Raw genomic sequence first — 17,078 nt, forward strand, 5'->3', positions numbered from 1 at the left:
AATATTTGTCTTTAACTACTTATAATAACAAATAAAATTAATATGAAAGTTGATTTCCTCTCAGTGATAGGGTAGCAGGGTGTCTGTGGGACTCTAAATAAACACACAGCAGTGATGCCTTACCCCAGTATTTATTTAGGGGTGCAAATAGTAAGTCTAACACTATCTGCAAAGATGATGCTATTTACACTTAGTGCAAATAGCCTCTGCCTTATTATTATAATTAAAAATCCTGTTGTTCCCTATCGAGAGGTCTCTCCTATTGCGTAAGTAGCTTACGCTATGGGAAAACTCTGTTTCTCGAGAAATATTGAAGTCTTTATGTAAAACGCATTACAGCTGCACAGCAGACAGTAATGAGCGAGGCAGCTCGGTCATTGGCTGTGCTGCGGCAACTGCTCGAACCAATGACGGGCGACTCTGAGCGCGCGACCAATGGGCGCGCGCCTCACGTTCGCGCGCTCAGAGCCTGCCGAAATTAGCATAGCCAGGCTATATAATGGGCACTCCGTCATACGAGTTCCTTTAGATTTAATCTCCTTCAGCGAAGACCTCCTCTTTGCTGGATCCTCCGGATTGTTGGAGTCTTTCGCCTGCCGTTGACAAGCCTACAGCAGGACTGCTAAGAGGACGCCGGCGCCTTTAGCCTCCTTCGAAGCCTTCTGCTACGCCATCCGGCGCGCATCACTATATCCTTTTTACTAAGCTACTTTGCAAGTGTTCGCCTTTGCAACAATTTTTGTACTTAGTAAAAGAGCAAATTCGAGGCGTTGTTCCAAATGCCTTCGACCTGCGCCTCGTGCAGAGGCCTTCTTCCTGACAGGGACCATCACATTATCTGCACTCGCTGCCTGGGACCTGACCACGCAGAAGCTGCTTTCACTCGAGGCGGATGCCCCGAATGTGATTCCCTGGGCCTCAACGAGCCGCACGCTCGCTTCGCCACCTACGCCGCGAACGAGCCTGCTACCACCGTGCTGCCGTCCCCTCTGTTCGAGCCGCGCAACAAAAAAGCGCCGCTCACGGAGGCCGCCAGAGCACGCGGACTTCAGTGACGTCACGCCGGGCCAGTCCCCGCGTGCTTCACCACCACCGAGAACTCCCGCCGCCAGTCCAATTCACGCAGACGGACCAGCACCCCTCCAACAGAGCGGTGGGTCTCATCTCGTTTGGCGCGCCAGGGGACGACGGTGAAAAGGATGACAGCCTTTCCAATTGGCGCTGCATCCGACGACTGGCCGGGCTCGGCCTTCGACCCCGCACCGTCGACATTAGCGGACACGGGCACCAGCACGGTAAGAGAGTTCGCTGAACACTTCAATGCAGCGAGCAAAACGTGTAAAACATTACCCAGTCCCCTTACAGGCGGCTGGAAATGTCTGTACAGCAGTCAATGGGCCAGTCACAGAACTCGCTCACCTGCAATCAAATGCCGTTTTAACGGCAACACACAGAAACCACAAGAGTCATTTTCTGCCTGTGTCACTAAGGGGTCACGTGTCCACACTAAAGTGCGCACTCCCACATATCAATACTGTCCAAACAGTGCCGAATACTTTCCCAACTCGAGCTGGACGCCCCATAAATGTAGATCGTGTGCCTATTGTCATGGATGCACCACTACACACAAGCACTGTTCCCACAGTTATAAACACTTCCCCAGTAAAAGCGGAAAATACTATAAATGTAGCGTGCGTGCCTGCTGTCCTGCACGCACCCCTACACACAAAACACTGTATGCATGGCCAAAAACCCCGCCGCTAGCGGGAGGCTTTATGAAAGTGGCGTGCGTGCCTACCACAGTAGATGCACCCCCACCCATAAGCGCTGCCCATACAGTTCCAAACAGATCTCTGGCTCACGCCGCGAGCATCACAGATGCGACGCGCGAGCCAAGAAACTCCCCGCTAAGAGCGGGAAGCTTTATGGAAGTGGCGCGCGTGCCTATTACAATGTATGCACCCCCACCCGTAAACACTGTCGTTTCAAACATTTCTCCGGCTCTTGCTGCGAGCATTACGGAGATAGCGCGCGTGCCTGTAATCTCACACGCGCCTCTGCACTCAACAAAGCTGCTCAGCGCGCGCCCGCACCTCTGAGAGCTGTAAGCTCAGTGATAGCACATTTTCTGCCTGTGTCACTAAGGGGTCACGTGTCCACACTAAAGTGCGCACTCCCACAGTTACAAACACTGTATGCATGACCAAAAACACCCCGCCGCGAGCGGGAGGCTTTATGTAAGTGGCGCGCGTGCCTATTACAATGTATGCACCTCCACCTGTAAACACTGTCTATACAGTTTCAAACATTTCTCCGGCTGCGAGCATTACGGAGATAGCGCGCGTGCCTGTAATCTCACACGCACCCCTGCACTCGGCACTCAACACAGCTGCTCAGCGCGCGCCCGCGCCTCTGAGAGCTGTAAGCTCAGTGTTAGCACATTTTCTGCCTGTGTTACTAAGGGGTCACGTGTCCACACTAAAGTGCGCATTCCCACAGTTACAAACACTGTATGCATGGCCAAAAACACTCCGCCGCGAGCGGGAGGCTTTATGAAAGTGGCGCGCGTGCCTACTACAGTAGATGCACCCCCACCCATAAGCGCTGCACATACAGTTTCAAACAGTTCTCCAGCTCACGATGTGAGCATTACGGAGATAGCGTGCGTGCCTGTAAGCTCACACGCACCCCTGCACTCGGCACTCAACACGGCTGCTCAGCGCGCACCTGCGCCTCTGGGAGCTGTAAACTCAGTGTTAGCACAAGGCAATTTGCCGGTGGGGCCCATACTTCACTGCGACATGCCCCCAGCCAACATTCAGCCCATATCTGTGCAGCAAAAGCCTGGGAAAAAATCCCCGACATGCCAAAATGGGTTTTGAACATAATAAAACACGGTTACTCACTTCAGTTCGCTCGCAGACCACCCCGCTTTTCAGCGGTGGTCGAGACGAAAGTGAGGAAAGATGTGTCACATGTTCTACGCACCGAGGTGCTCGAACTGATAGAGAAGGGCGCTATAGAAACTGTTCCTCCCTCTACGAGCGAGGCGGCTTTTTACAGCCGCTATTTTCTCGTCCCGAAAATGGACGGTGGCCTCCGCCCCATCCTAGATCTCAGACATCTGAACAAAGCTTTTATGATTCGCTCGTTCAGAATGTTAACAACCAAACATTTCCTCGCGCAAGTTCGCCCCGGGGGTTGGTTTCTATCAGTGGATTTGAAAGACGTTTACTTTCACATTCCGATAGCGCCTCATCACAGGCCTTTTCTGAGATTCGCTTTCGAGGGACAGTCATACCAGTACACAGTACTACCTTTCGCCTATCATTGGCCCCGTACATTCACGAAATGTATGGACGCGGCACTTTCCCCTGAGACAGCAGGGAGTGCGAATACTGAATTACCTCGACGATTGGCTAATCATAGCACAATCAGAGGGTCAGTTAACGACGCACAGATCTTGGATTATCAGCCATCTAGAATGCCTGGGTCTGAGAATCAATTTTGCAAAGAGCGTGCTATCCCCCAGCCAGAATATCTCTTCTGGGAATAGTTCTAGACTCAGTGCAGATGACAGCGCGCCTCTCATCAGAGCGCGCGCTCTCTATTCGACGCCTTGCAACATCGTTCAGAGAGGGCGCGCGCGCCCCCGTCAAACGATTTCAAAGAATACTCGGTTTCATGGCCTCGGCATCAGCTGTACTCCAGCTAGAATTGTTGCACATGCGTCCTCTCCAGCGCTGGCTCAAGAGCCGTGTCCCCACTCACACGTGGCGCTCGGGCCACTTTTTGATCAGCGCGAATCACGGCTGTATAAAAGCCCTGACGCCCTGGAAAGCCATCAACTGGTATCAAACCGGCGTGAGTCTGGGCATGAACATGCGGAGAAAAATGATCACGACAGATGCCTCCAAAATAGGATGGGGGGCCCTTTACGAGGGCAGGCCTGTCTCCGGCTTTTGGTCAAACCCGGAAAAGCGCCTACATATAAACTGTCTGGAAATGAAGGCGGTCGCCTTGGCTCTCAGAGCCCTGCTTCCGTACCTGAAAAGCGAACACGTCCTGGTCCGAGCGGACAACATGACGGTAGTTTCAGTATATAAATTGCCAGGGTGGACTTAGGTTGAGCTCCCTGCACTCTATGGAGGGCCCTCCATGCATGGCCCCTCAACGGGTTCCCGAGAACCTCCCCAGTGGAGTTTTGAGAACCATCACTGAGGCGCGAGCACCCTCTACGAGGCGCTTATATGCCCAAAAGTGGAAAGTGTTCAGTGACTGGTGTGATACCAAGAGCTTGAACCCCAAATCGTGTGAGATACCAAGTGTACTCGCCTTTTTGCAAGAGCTGCTGGAGGCGGGTCGCACACCCTCCACGCTCAAAGTCTATGTGGCTGCCATAGCGGCGTCGCACAATCCTGATAAAGGACATTCATTAGGGAAAAACGATCTAATCATTCGTTTCCTAAGAGGCGCTAGGAGGATGAACCCTCCTCACCCCCCCTCGGTGCCGATCTGGGACCTGGCCACGGTCCTGGACGCACTCAAGAGTGCCCCATTAGAACCTCTCCGAACCGTGCACCTTAAACAGCAAAACTGCGCTCTTGCTGGTGCTCGCTTCAGTCAAGAGAGTGGGCGACCTGCACGCGCTGTCATCAAGCGCTGCTTGCCTGGAATTTGGACCTAACGACTGCAGAGTTGTCCTTAGGCCAAAGCACGGGTATATTCCTAAAGTGCTCTCCACACCCTTCAGAGCACAGGTGATATCTCTGGCAGCGCTATCGTCCCCAGCAGATGAAAGCAACGCTAATTTACTCTGCCCCGTCAGGGCGCTCAGAGTATATTTGGAACGTTCTGCCCTGTTCAGACAGATGGAACAATTATTCGTATGCTTTGGCGGCCGCACTAAAGGTCTCGCAGTCTCAAAGCAAAGAATATCGCGCTGGATAGTGGATGCTATAGCGCTAGCTTATGAAGCCAAGGGCCTTCAATGCCCCTTAGGCGTCAGAGCTCACTCTACGAGGAGCATGGCCTCCTCGTGGGCTTGGTCGAGTGGGATACCCATTTAAGATATTTGTGCGTGGCGGGCTGGGCCTCGCCTTCGACATTTATCAGGTTTTATAACCTACGGTCCCCTCATTGCATTCCAACATTCTATCAGCCTGACTGTAGAATGGACTAGAGTATGTATATGCTGAGCATTATCTCCTCCCTTATAAGGTCCGTCTCTGACCGACTTAGAGGTTTTTTTATGCATATCAGTACATTGAAAAATGCATTCCAACATTCTATCAGCCTGACTGTAGAATGGACTGGAGTATGTATATGCTCAGCATTATCTCCTCCATTACAAGGTCCGTCTCTGACTGCCTTAAAGGATTTTTTATGCATATCAGCACATAGAAAACTCAGTACATAAGATATGTGTCACATTTGCAAACAAATGTGTCACCACTCAAGAAATACGTCCACTGAAGTGCGGACGCAATCTTTGTTTAGTAAGATATAAAGTTGCATCTGAGTGAGAACCAGGGACTTATTATACAAGGGGTGAATATGTTACTACTTGACCACCAAGTCAGACTCTGATCAATTGAGCTGGGCCGGGTTCCCCAATAACAATGTATCTTAGCTCTTAAGAGTGCTCTCTACGTGCAAGGTTACGAAGCGTTCGTCGCAATTCCACGCGCGTTTCCCAAAAATGCACTTAACATGAACGCGCGAGAACGCGCTAGAACGCGCTATACATGCTACTTAAGAGTCGCTGTCCATTTGAGAAGTGCTGAAATATAACCTTATATGGAATCGTATTCTGAACGTTTAACCTAATAATTGTCATCTGTTGTGGATTAGCAATCAAGACAAGTCTATATAAAGCACCTACCTAATACAGGCACTGACAAAATGGCTGAACAAAAAAAATCAAGAAAAGATACCTTTCAAAAAGATGAAATTAATGTCACAGGTAATGTGATTTATTGTTCAATGAGGATTCATGAAGTTTCAGTCATTTCTTGTGCAATGTGAAATGTTTTCTATTTGTAGTTATGACTCATCCCATTGTACAATGTCTTTTGCAGGTCATGGGGAACTGAATAGCCCAAATTAATAAAACTATACAATGTTTTTTATGTCCATGTGTTTGTTGAACCATGCACACAAGGCCTAAGGCCATATGAAATACTATAATAATTGTTATGAGTTCTTCCAAGTGTTTCTGAAGTAAATGGCTAATGGCTGATGATTATTTTCAGACATAAGCATTTAAGTTTCAATATTATTAATATATAAAGTCTATATATTTAGCGTGACAGATAGCACAAATATACGTACAGTATGTACTTCATCTAGTCAATACATTTCTACAGGTATAGACAAAAAAGACATGTTTTACCAGTACTGTTCTATGTATACATATTTATAAGAAGCACAACTTTTCATCATTATGAACAGAGGATAGATTAAAGGAATATGTAATCTATACAATCTAAGCATGCCACACCTTCACTTTCTTCAATGTAGGGGCTAATGTCATTACTGAAATTGATGATAGGCAGTGGGATATGTGAACATTATCACAGCCTGATAATCATCACATGGTTCCTTCAATTAGGCTAGGATTAGTATAGAGTTTACACCTCACTAGACTTTCAGAGGAAATCATGGCTGCACTACAACGTGTTCTTCAATTGAGGGTCAGAGAAAGACAAAGACTTTCTTCACCAGTCCAGCGGTGGTCTTTTGTTTGCTCCACAAAAGTGCTGTGCAGTAATAATAGTAACAGCTATGCTGCACAACACTGCAGTGCAGATGAGAGTGCCCTTACTAAACAGGGAGGAAGATGAAGAGGTGGAGGAGATGGAGGAGGTGGAGGACGAAAATGGCATGGGACCACATGACCAACCAAGAAATGCCCAATACATGGCTGGTTTTCATGCACGTCAGCAAGTCTTGACAGATTTTTTTGAAATCATCCCTATTTTGGCCAGTCTTTGAAGCATATTTTCCACATTACTTATTTTATGAATTTTTTTGTTCATTCATTTAATTTAGATGTGTATTTCTATTTTTTCTTCCCTTTTTAATTATTTCATTTATAAATTAATTTAAACAAAACACGATTACAATAAAGTACAATCAAAACCTTAAATTATACTCACGTTGCAGTGTAATCTGTTAAATCTAGATAAAAAGTGTAATCTGCCGGTTGTCCTGCAGGAGACCTCATAAATCTGTCTTCTTACGATGCACTTGGGGATTAACGATTACTCCAGAGCACTCGTAGTTCTACGAAGAATTTCAAGTGCTACTTAAGTTACGATGCTTTTGGGAAACAGACCATAATATTAAGATCAGTCGTACGATCGTTTTTGCGAACTTCTTAGGCTTACGATGCTTTTGGGAAACGCAGCCCTGATTGATTTACTTCACATTCACCAATAATATATGATGACCGACAGTAGCAGACATAGAGTTAAAGTTATCAGATTTATTCTGTGAAATATTTATTTTAGATCTTGAACTTATCATCAAATCTTACTGTTCATCAAAACAGACAATTTAAAATAATATTTTACAAGCGCTCCTGTTTGCTGTGCAACTTCAAATTAACGCGGTGTTAGAATCTCGCGAGATTGACGAGAGAGGGATCCCTTCTAGACACGACCAAATATTCTACTTTAGTGCGTTGGTGAACGTTAACCCAACACTGCCTTAGCATCTAGATATGAAAACTTATTTGAACCATAAGTAATAATAAAGAAATATATTGTGTAGTCTGTCGTTAAGGGGTCCTATTGTCTATTCAATCAAATGAACTACCACATAAACTGTAACCTATATATTTCTGTTCCTTAAAGGAATATCCCGGGTTCAATACAATTTAAGCTCAGTTGACAGCATTCCTTGCATAATGTTATACCACAAATATTAATTTCGACTCATCCCTCTTTTTCTTTAAAAAAAAAAGCAAACATTTAAGTTACAGTTGATTTACAATGAAAGTGAAAGGGGTCAATATTTGGAGGGTTTAAAGGCAGAATTGTGAGGCTTACACATTTATAAAAGCACTTATATTAATTATTCTGTTAAAACTTATGTTTTATTTGCGCTGTAAAGTTGTTCAATCTGAGTTTTTACAGTCGTTTTAGGGTTTAAGGGACATTATATCATTATAAGACATTATATCGTCATGGCAACACAGATGTAAAATTGGCTTAAACTTTACACAGAAAAGGTTGTTAAGCAATTTTCTCACACTAAAATTGTGTTAGCACACATATATTTTACGTCTTGTGGCTATTTAAATGTTTACGAAGTGCCTATTTGTAACACAGATTTAAAAAAAAATGTTTGTAATCAGTGTTATAGCACATATGCAGTTGATTGAGCATAAATTGTATTGAATCCAGAATATTCCTTAAAATGTATAAATTCTCTCAATATTGATGAAAGAATTAATGAAATGTTTATGTGTTTATAATATACTTTATACTGTGAAAATATACCCTTTATACCCCTGTAAATACATTATCACTCTCCAAAGTAATATCTTTTTGCCACAATGATGCCAGCAAGTAATACAATATTTAGAATATAAAAAATAAATATTACTAATGGAATAATTATAGTAATAATAAATATTTTTTACGTAATATTAAGTGGACAATATTTTCCAATAGGTCCTACTAGTTTTCCCACTTATCGCTACATGCCCATATGTTCGAATTAGTATTATTAAAAAGTTAATAATTATTCCCATTAAACCATGTTTTCCCATGTTCTCTTATTTGAGAGCTTTCTCTTCACTTTTGAAAGCAAATTACATGTTGATCTGATCTGAAAAGGTAGTTTTCTTTACTAATCTAAATGAATTGTTGCAGCGTAACTCCCCAATCAGACAAAACACACAGCCACCTACATATGCTTTGTGTTGTCTTTGTCTCCTAGAAGATTATGCAACGGTTAACTATGTGATCCATCCAATTTTTCTACCTTTTCTGTTTTCTTAAAACATTTCTTATTTCTTATTTTTATCACCTTTTTGTTCAATATTAATTTGAGTGATTCTACACCTGTTGAATACATTTTTTATTACGTAATTTTTAATTTAGAATGGCTCTGTGTCGTTTATTTCCCATTAATGTCAATGTAAAATTTCCCTGAAGACAAAAAAAAATCTGTAAAATAACAGTTCATTATCTGGTCTGCAGGGAGCACCGTGACTATTTGCTATTCTGTGAATATCCTCTTAGTAGCTATATTTGAACTGTTATTTCTCTATACTGTTTATCTTACTGTGTCAATGTTGTGTCAATTAAATTTGAGCTGTGTTTAATATCCAAGATCAGAAGAGACAAGGAATAAACCAAGGATTGTTTTTACTGTCTATCCTCGCTCCCTGTTGGGGGAAACAACAAAGCAGATTGCCAAAAGAGTTCACACTGAGGTTGACACTGACGTTGACCAGTTGTGATGCAATGTGACAGACAAGACTCACTGAACTTCTCAGGACAAGAACAGAGTCTCCAAGGACACTTGTTGAGTTAGCACAAAGAACATCTGCAGTTCAAAACTGTGTGTGTGTGTGTGTGTGTGTGTGTGTGTGTGTGTGTGTGTGTGTGTGTGTGTGTGTGTGTGTGTGTGTGTGTGTGTGTGTTCGCTGTCCGTTTCAGTATATCACTGCGGTCAAGTGGGCCGCGCGTTGAAAATACACGGTCAAGCCAGCCGCACATTTTTTTAGGATGCGCGTCTACTCGTGTACTTACGGTATGGGTGCTGGAAGCGGTCGACATTGTTTTTAAGACTCCATTTTCCGCTATTTTACATTTTATTAGGACACAAATAATACATTTTCATAATTTTTTTTTAAAAGTATGACTGTTTTATTATTATTTTAAAGTGTGTAGGCCTATGAGTTACATTAATTATTACATAATATATTCATGTTCATAGTAATGTCAATTAACATTAATAATTTTTACATTTTTATTGTTAATTTTAATGTTTTTTAGAAACTATTTTCTGCTATTTTCCATCTCATTAGGACACAAATAATACAGTTTTATGATTTAAAAAAAAAAAAAAATAACATTACTTTTTTTATTATTATTTTAATGTTTGTAGGCCTGTATGTGATTCATTAATTACACAATTTATTCATGTTCATATTAATGTTAATTATCATACATCATAAATTCTTTTACGTTTTTATTGTTAATTTGAATGTTTATATATATATATATATATATATATATATATATATATATATATATATATATATATATATATATATATATATATATGTCCATCCATCCATCCATCATCAACCGCTTATCCTGTGTACAGGGTCGCGGGGGCTGGAGCCTATCCCAGCTAACACTGGGCGAAAGGCGGGGGACACCCTGGACAGGTCGCCAGTCCATCGCAGTATATATATATGTATTATACATTATTGTACTTTATTTATTAACTTTAATCCATCCATCCATCGTCAACCGCTTATCCTGTGTACAGGGTTGCGGGGGGCTGGAGCCTATCCCTATCCCTATTTATTTATTTTCTTACATTTTTTATGTTAATGTAAATGGCAAATATTTGGCAAATAAATGGCAAATAAATACAACAGGCTTTTGGTGGCTTTTAATCTGTCAATTATAATTGAATTGCATATATATAAGCTATAAACACCTTTATACAATCTATGAAATATACATTCATACCTGAAGTATGAAATATGATAGGCTACTCAAAACACACACACACATACACACACACACACACGCATGCACACGCACACACAAACACATACATTTTATATATAATGGGAGTTTTGCCATTTTACTTCAACTTCTAGCACTTACATCATGTCCCATATTCAAACATTCATAAAAAGTGTTCCTTCATAGGTTTGCCCATTCTTTCATTTGATTCCTGTTCAGAGTGACCCTGACTATTACTGTGTTTATTTTCAAGTCATTTTACTGTATAGTTTTGGAGAAAAGTAAAGGCAAACTCAACCCCATCCATCAAAGTGCATTATAGCACTTACACCATGTCCTATATTCCAACACTCATAAAAAGTGTTCCTTCATAGGTGTGCCCATTCTTTCATTTGATTACTGTTCATATTGACTCTGACTATTACTGTAATTAGTTTAAAGTCATTTTACTGTATAGTTTTGGAGAAAAGTAAAGATGATTGGGGTGAATTGGTCTTTTCTTTTCTCCAAAACTATACAGTAAAATGACTTGAAAATAATTACAGTAATATTAAGAGTCACTCTGAACAGGAATATATTGAAAGAATGAGCAAACCTATGAAGGAACACTTTTTATGAGTGTTTGAAAATGGGACATGGTGTAAGTGATAGAATGCACTTTGATGATTGGGGTGAGTTTGCCTTTACTTTTCTCCAAAACTACACAGTAAAATTACCTGAAAATAATTACAGTAATAGCCAGGGTCAGTCTGAACAGTAATCAATTGAACGAATGAGCAAACCTATGAAGGAACACTTTTTATGAGTGTTTGAAAATGGGACATGGTGTAAGTGATAGAATGCACTTTGATGATTGGGGTGAGTTTGCCTTTACTTTTCTCCAAAACTACACAGTAAAATTACCTGAAAATAATTACAGTAATAGTCAGAGTCACTCTGAACAGGAATCAAATGAAAGAATGGGCAAACTTATGAAGGAACACTTTTTAAGAGTGTTTGAAAATGGGATATGGTGTTAAGTGATAGAAAGCACTTTGATGTTTGGGGTTGAGTTTGCCTTTACTTTTCTCCAAAACTATACAGTCAAATTACCTGAAAATAATTACAGTAATAGCCAGGGTCAGTGTGAACAGTAATCAATTGAACGAATGAGCAAACCTATGAAGGAACACTTTTTATGTGTGTTTGAAAATGGGACATGGTGTAAGTGATAGAATGCACTTTGATGATTGGGGTGAGTTTGCCTTTACTTTTCTCCAAAACTACACAGTAAAATTACCTGAAAATAATTACAGTAATAGTCAGAGTCACTCTGAACAGGAATCAAATGAAAGAATGGGCAAACCTATGAAGGAACACTTTTTATGAGTATTGGAATATAGGACATGGTGTAAGTGCTATAATGCACTTTGATGATTGGGGTGAGTTTGCCTTTACTTTTCTCCAAAACTATACAGTAAAATGACTTGAAAATAAATACAGTAATAGTCAGGGTCACTCTGAACAGGAATCAAATGAAAGAATGGGCAAACCTATGAAGGAACACTTTTTATGAATGTTTGAATATAGGACATGATGTAAGTGCTAGAAGTTGAAGTAAAATGGCAAAACTCCCATTATATATAAAATGTATATGTGTGTGTTTGTGTGTGCGTGTGCGTGCGTGTTTTGAGTAGCCTATCATATTTCATACTTCAGGTATGAATGTATATTTCATAGATTGTATAAAGGTGTTTATAGCTTATATATATATGCAATTCAATTATAATTGGCAGATTAAAAGCCACCAAAAGCCTGTTGTATTTATTTGCCATTTATTTGCCAAATATTTGCCATTTACATTAACATAAAAAATGTAAGAAAATAAATAAATAAACATTAATACATTATGTATAATAATTAATGTATACTTTATATATAAAAACATTAAAATCAACAATAAAAATGCAATATAAATGTATGATAATTAACATTAATATTACATTTCATTAAAGTTAATAAATAAAGTACAATAATGTATAATATATATATATATATATATATATATATATATATATATATATATATATATATACACAGTGGGTACGGAAAGTATTCAGACCCCTTAAATTTTTCACTCTTTGTTATATTGCAGCCATTTGCTAAAATCATTTAAGTTCATTTTTTTCCTCATTATTGTACACACAGCACCCCATATTGACAGAAAAACACAGAATTGTTGACATTTTTGCACATTTATTAAAAAAGAAAAACTGAAATATCACACGGTCCTAAGTATTCAGACCCTTTGCTGTGACACTCATATATTTAACTCAGGTGCTGTCCATTTCTTCTGATCATCCTTGAGATGGTTCTACACCTTCAATTGAGTCCAGCTGTGTTTGATTATACTGATTGGACTTGATTAGGAAAGCCACACACCTGTCTATATAAGACCTTACAGCTCACAGTGCATGTCAGAGCAAATGAGAATCATGAGGTCAAAGGAACTGCCTGAAGAGCTCAGAGACAGAATTGTGGCAAGGCACAGATCTGGCCAAGGTTACAAAAAAGTTTCTGCTGCCCTTAAGATTCATAAGAGCACAGTGGCCTCCATAATCCTTAAATGGAAGACGTTTGGGACGACCAGAACCCTTACTAGAGCTGGCCGTCCGGCCAAACTGAGCTATCGGGGGAGAAGAGCCTTGGTGAGAGAGGTAAAGAAGAACCCAAAGATCACTGTGGCTGAGCTCCAGAGATTCAGTCGGGAGATGGGAGAAAGTTGTAGTAAGTCAACCATCACTGCAGCCATCCACCAGCCGGGGCTTTATGGCAGAGTGGCCCGACGGAAGCCTCTCCTCAGTGCAAGACACATGAAAGCCCGCATGGGCTTTCATGTGTCTTGCGCAAGTTTGCTTAAAAACACCTGAAGGACTCCAAGATGGTGATAAATAAGATTCTCTGGTCTGATGAGACCAAGATAGAACTTTTTGGCCTTAATTCTACGCGGTATGTGTGGAGAAAACCAGGCACTGCTCATCACCTGTCCAACAGTCTCAACAGTGAAGCATGGTGGTGGCAGCATCATGCTGTGGGGGTGTTTTTCAGCTGCAGGGACAGGACGACTGGTTGCAATCGAGGGAAAGATGAATGCGGCCAAGTACAGGGATATCCTGGACGAAAACCTTCTCCAGAGTGCTCTGGACCTCAGACTGGGCCGAAGGTTCACCTTCCAACAAGACAATGACCCTAAGCACACCACTAAAATAACGAAGGAGTGGCTTCACAACAACTCCGTGACTGTTCTTGAATGGCCCAGCCAGAGCCCTGACTTAAACTCAATTGAGCATCTCTGGAGAGACCTGAAAATGGCTGTCCACCAACGTTTACCATCCAACCTGACAGAACTGGAGAGGATCTGCAAAGAGGAATGGCAGAGGATACCCAAATCCAGATGTGAAAAACTTGTTGCATCTTTCCCAAAAAGACTCATGGCTGTATTAGATCAAAAGGGTGCTTCTACTAAATACTGAACAAAGGGTCTGAATACTTAGGACCATGTGATATTTCAGTTTTTCTTTTTTAATAAATGTGCAAAAATGTCAACAATTCTGTGTTTTTCTGTCAATATGGGGTGCTGTGTGTACAATAATGAGGAAAGAAAATGAACTTAAATGATTTTAGCAAATGGCTGCAATATAACAAAGAGTGAAGAATTTAAGGGGGTCTGAATACTTTCCGTACCCACTGTATATATATATATATATATATATAAACATTCAAATTAACAATAAAGACGTAAAAAAAAATGTATGATGTATGATAATTAACATTAATATGAACATGAATAAATTGTGTAATTAATGAATCACATACAGGCCTACAAACATTAAAATAATAATAAAAAATGTAATGTTTTTTTTTTTTAAAAAAAAATCATAAAACTGTATTATTTGTGTCCTAATGAGATGGAAAATAGCAGAAAATAGTTTCTAAAAAACATTAAAATTAACAATAAAAATGTAAAAATTATTAATGTTAATTGACATTACTATGAACATGAATATATTATGTAATAATTAATGTAACTCATAGGCCTACACACTTTAAAATAATAATAAAACAGTCATGCTTTTAAAAAAAAATTATGAAAATGTATTATTTGTGTCCTAATAAAATGTAAAATAGCGGAAAATAGAGTCTTAAAAACAATGTCGACCGCTTCCAGCACCCATACCGTAAGTACACGAGTAGACGCGCATCCTAAAAAAATGTGCGGCTAGCTTGACCGTGTATTTTCAACGCGCGGCCCACTTGACCGCAGTATATCGTGCCCCTTCGGCATATCTGCATAATGCGGTGGCTCATTTCACCTTAGTCCCGGTTCTTCGATCTCCTGATCGGCCCCAAAATGCGTCTGCGCACCGCGTATGTCTCTGCGGTAACGCGCTCAACAAGAAATGTGATAAGATCTGCGGACTGACATCTCAGACGCGGAGGCAACTGAGAATGGTCCCCCACCACCCGGATTGAGGCGAGTCACTACACCACCACGAGGATTAGAATTGGGAATTGGGCATTCCAAAAAAGGGGAGAACATCTCAAAAATGTGTTCTTGGCATTTTATTAAACAGCAACATTATAAAGGATGCATAATATGATATGTGTATTATAAAGCTTTCTTACAAAGGACAGAATAGGGGCAAACAATAGCCTACAATGAAATTACCATAGGAGAAAATCTTGTTCAATCCAAATTCCATTCAGAAAGCCAAATGTGAATGGTGACCATACTGCAAAAGTATAATTAAAGTTAATTTCTTGGGATCCAAATGGTCTCAGGATCTGGCTTTCAATACACTTTGAGCCTATGAAGAAAAACAGGAGTCTTAGGTGTTTTTGGAATATCCAATAAAAATGGGAATTTGTGGAATATCAAGATGTAATATCATCATAAATCCAAAATACACAAATATTATTGGATTTTTGGTTGTAACTGACATTGGTTTGGCAAATAATATTGTCTATGTGACATGATGTAATAGATGGATGGATGGATGGATGGATGGATGGATGGATGGATGGATGGATGGATGGATGGATGGATAGATAGATAGATAGATAGATAGATAGATAGATAGATAGATAGATAGATAGATAGATAGATAGATAGATAGATAGATAATACTTTACACACAAATCACAACGATGGTAACAATCATCAAACAAATCATTGAATAAAAAGTTGAACTTTAAACTATTGCTGCATGACAATTAACTAAAGGTGACAACAAACACAACCAACAGCATAAATAAAAAGAGCAAACAGTAATAATAAAAAAAAATGAAAATAAAATAATGTATTTATGCCACACTGCATGCTGATAATCTGAATATGTGAGTGATGTAAATATAAATTAATATAAATTGATCAATTGTCACACATTATACATACATTTCATGTACATGGTAAAATTATTTATTATTTACATATCCCAGCTAAGCTGGGGTCAGAGTGCAGGGTAAGCCATGATACAGCACCCCTGGAGCAGATAGGTTCAAGGGCCTTGCTCAAGGGCCCAACAGTGGTGTCTTGGTGGTGTTGGGTCAGTAACCCAGAGCCTTAACCGCTGAGCCACCACTGCCCTAATGTAGTTTTCTTGGCTTGGCTGTTTCTCAATGTTTTTGCTTTCTTACATTCTTGTGAACTTGTTTGACATCATCACCCACCTTCAAAAAAAAAAGAAAATAGTTGAGGGGGTTAAGAGGTTAAGAGGTTGTTAGCACATCTCAAAATCCTCATGTCTTCCAAGTTCGCTCAAGTTTGCTCTTGGAAGTTAGGCAAAACTGATTTCACAATAACGCAAGGACGAGAATGTGTTCATAGCATTGAGAAACACCCTTTCAGCTGAATAGTTTTTACAAGTTGAATGACTTATCTTAACTTCACCCAACAAAAACTTTAACTCTACATTTTAAGTTATGATAACTAAAAAGCAAACTATTTTTCCCTCAGTGGATATATGCTGGAAATATCTGACATGATCTAAAAGGGTGTTTCCTAGGTCTACTGTGTAGGTAGGCCTATATGATCGGCAGCAAGTTCAAGTTGTTTCACTTCCAAATTCCATACAAAATATATAGTGTTGCTGAAACAAGCTACTTCATGAATTACCAGAAATTACGCACAGGGTGCCTTCCACATACAGTACTGATGGCAAGTGCCATGCACGGAACAAGTACAACGATACAATTAATGAACAAAAAAGGCTATACGATTTGGGGTCGTGTGTGGATTTTAGGGCGAGCAGCCCAGGTGGGTGTGGCTATAAATATGCTACCACCACCAGTGTACTTACTACGCGTTCTTCATCCATC

The sequence above is a fragment of the Xyrauchen texanus genome, chromosome 12 (genome assembly GCF_025860055.1).
Source record: "Xyrauchen texanus isolate HMW12.3.18 chromosome 12, RBS_HiC_50CHRs, whole genome shotgun sequence".
NCBI classification, from domain to species: domain Eukaryota; kingdom Metazoa; phylum Chordata; class Actinopteri; order Cypriniformes; family Catostomidae; genus Xyrauchen; species Xyrauchen texanus.